Genomic DNA, 3,625 nt, shown 5'->3' with positions numbered 1-3,625 from the left:
TATCATACCTATTTTTTACTTTAAAATATAAAATTATATTTATTTAATATTAAATTCACTTTCTGTATTTCAATTAAAGTGGTTTTAAAATATAAAATATAAAGACTGTCGTTCTAGTTATCGTTTGCACCTATCTTTTGAATCTCGGCAAATTCGACCCTCAGCTTTTGCTTTTCTTACTAACAAACATCCTAAGCTAGACTATTATAAGTTTCAACGCTATCAAAAGAGAATATTTTAATTCTTTCCTTTCTTCAAACAAGTGCATATATAAATATATATGCCCCCAAATTAAATATTATCGTGTTGACCAAGCTTTAATGGTACCAAAGTTGCTCGTATAGGTAAACTCCCTTCTCCTATTCATCTCACTGCCACCTCCATCCATATCTCCAATATATTCCATATCAAATAACTATAAACTTGATTGAGCTGAGGGTGTTGATGTCATTGAGATCTCAAGCTTTTGGGGGAAACTTCTAATAATCTAATGATCCTTTCTGACCCAATGATAACTCATAGAATTTTTTTATCCCATCCCATCCTGTCTCCAATATCATGAATAGCCTAACTCTTAACTCGATTAATCTTTATAGACTGGGTTTGAATTTTAGTAACCTTGAAACGAGTCAATAATTTTTCTTCTTCTTTTTTTGGTGGGTGTGGGGGGGGTAGGTTAGGTATGATCCAATTGCGTTTATAGATTTGATCACCCATAGTTATATTAGCTAACATGGATCCCATCACTTGCTTAAAAGTTCTCTCACCCCAGAAAAAAAGAAAAAGAAATAAAAGGAAAAAAGAAAAGAGAAAAGGTTCCATTCTCATTCCGATTCCTATTTGCTGCAGCTGCTGCTTGTGCTTCTCTCAGGCCATTTCAAAATCCAACACCCATGAATGAATAGAAATCCTGCATGCAATTATTACTAGCTGTTACACCATTCTCTCGCGAAGTAGAGAAGCCTTGCATGCATCCCGTCTACTCTACCCACTGATCTCGTCTTTTTTTTTCGAGCCACGGAATCGAGGAAGGAGACTTCTGGGTCTTGTTCTTTGGTAGCAAGGTGGTGCCTTTTTGGTCGGGTGGTTGTGTCGCGGTGGTGGAGTCGAGGTTATGGGACCCATAAGAGGGTTCAAGAGGAGGAAGAGGGCGGAGAGGAAGGCCGAGCGGGGCGGCGGCGGCGGCGCCGCCGCATCGGTGGGTACGGGGACGGAAAGTGGTGATTGGTGGGAGCGCTTCTCGCGGAGGATTGCAGGTTTCTTCTCTTTCTTTGTCTCTTTCTTAATGGTCGCTGGAAGCTGTGGTCTTGAATTGGAAATCTTTCGGAATCTGTTGGTCAGATAGCAAGCTTGCAATTTGATATATCTGTGAGTTAATTCTTGCCGTCTAGGGATGTGACATGGCAGTGCAAATTTGTTCATATCAAGAGATGTTTCCTGTTGTCATGATTTCGATTGCGCATGGTGTGAGTTCGTGTTCATCAACTGGTAATAGTTTTCCCTTTGCACTACTTGAGCATGAAGCGGGATGTGATTCGATTTGTATGATTGATCGAAGCGGATAGGTGTTTAGGGTAAGAAATTCCTGCTGAAATTAGAAAATGCAAATGCTTGCTACTAGTTCAATTTGTTTGTTTCACAGATGCAATGTCAAGTTCAGAGATCATCAGAAGTAACCTAGTAGAGAAACAATCTTGACTTGTTTGAATTGGAAATGGAAAAGATCAAATAAGACGCATTACATGAATTCAAGTAATACTAGTGCTGTCATAAGTCTCACATATAGGATATAGTAGCCAGAAGATGTAGTCGATCCTTTTTTCTGATAACTAGAAATGCCATTGCGCCATTATCATCTTTTTATATTGTTCCCTGCATTCTTTTTTATGCCATATATGTGTACGTATCATCAGGTTCCTATTGTTGTCTTCAATTTTTCCTACCTTCGTATTGTTCAGCACATTATTCCCCATTTTTCTTAAGTTCTTTGCAACTGTGCAGTTACTTGTTTCCTTCACTTATCTCTTGTTATACCTATCTCACAAACATGCTTTCCTTTATGGTACCATGACCCTTTTGTATATCATAAAAGTACTTTCGTGAGCACAACATGACGTGGTAACAATTAGTGATATGTGAGGATTCAACACTTGCATACGTTACCGGACCTGAGTATAGTGTTAGATGCAAAGAAATGTTTATCCAATTCTGCAAATTTAGGCAGTCATACTGAAAGTCTGAAATTGATGGGGGCTGGAGCTTTTCTCCTGATTGACCCTCATCATTCAATCCTCTACCTATCAAAAGTGGAGTTAGCATAAATCAAACAAAGCATGTCTCTAGCATAAGATTCGATCATCTTATCTCCGTGACCAAGTCAATCCTTCGGATATTGGTGCCTAATTCCTGAGCAATGAACATCAGGCAAGAAAACATAAGAGTTGAGTGTTTGCTTGCAGGAGGACCTATTTGCTAGCTGTAATATAAATCAAGCAGTATGAAGCAGCAATCATTAGTTCCAGAAAGAGATGATACTGGAACATGATAAATTTGACATGGGGAGCCTTCCTAATATTCTAGACACTTTTAAGCCAAATGGCTGAAAGAAATGCAAGATTAATAATTTGCATGAGATAGAACCATGCATTTCAGTGTGTACAAAGGTAGTAAGCTTCTGGTTTATTGGTTTAATTGTGTCCAAGAAATCCACAAATGACATAAGCTTCTACCAAATAGTGTGAGCCCATTGCAACAAAGAAATTTTTGTCGGTTAACATTAAGAGATGGCTGGTATAAAAAACATATGCTTGCTGACTAGATTAAAGAAAGTTTATCTTTGTAATAATTTACTATTGGTTTCCAGTGCATGCTGCAAATCTGTAAGTTGATGCATTTTTATATGAATGGCAGAAGGCTTTTGTTAGTACTTTCATCATCAAAATATAATTATCAATCGGCATGTGTTGATCCATTCAACAGGTTCAATATTCTTATTTATCAAATTGTTATTCACACCTAGAACTAACTTATAATGTTTATGAATTTTGCTTAGGATTGGAGCCTAATTAAATATCTGGGAATAGATTCTAGAAGATCTATGATAGACAAATTGTGTTCAAATCCTACAGTGGTTAAAAATTAAAATTGAATGAACTTTGCTGTTACCTATTTATTAGACATACAACCAGTGGCATGTAGATATTGGCTACGATTACATACAATTTATTTATTGGAGAACAATTTGTGCATGAGAATTCAATCTAGTTATGTAAACCGGAAGTAAATCTAAGGTGCCGGTACCTTACCACCTGCACGTCATCTTTCATTAATCTAAGGTTCACTGTCCTATTGTTTGTTGATCCACACTTTGCTTTTCTTGATTCCTTCCAGCCAGTGGCATCATGTGCATTGCACCTTGTTTTGGGTTTTTATTCGTTTGATATGCCAGAGTAGACTCTTTTTGAAACAAAAGAAATGCACTTTTTACGCTAGATATTGATCCTATCATGTTTTGGCACCTTCACAAGAGCTTGCCAGCATTACAGTGTCTATGGTTTCTCTGTCATGCTTTCTTTCTCACCAACAGGATCTGCATTGGTAAATCTTCTCGTGTATCTGTGTCATA

The sequence above is a fragment of the Typha angustifolia genome, chromosome 6 (genome assembly GCF_048772165.1).
Source record: "Typha angustifolia cultivar Huaian chromosome 6, ASM4877216v1, whole genome shotgun sequence".
NCBI lineage: Eukaryota > Viridiplantae > Streptophyta > Magnoliopsida > Poales > Typhaceae > Typha > Typha angustifolia.
The sequence above is the reverse complement of the archived record's forward strand: the minus strand, read 5'-3'. Positions refer to the sequence as shown.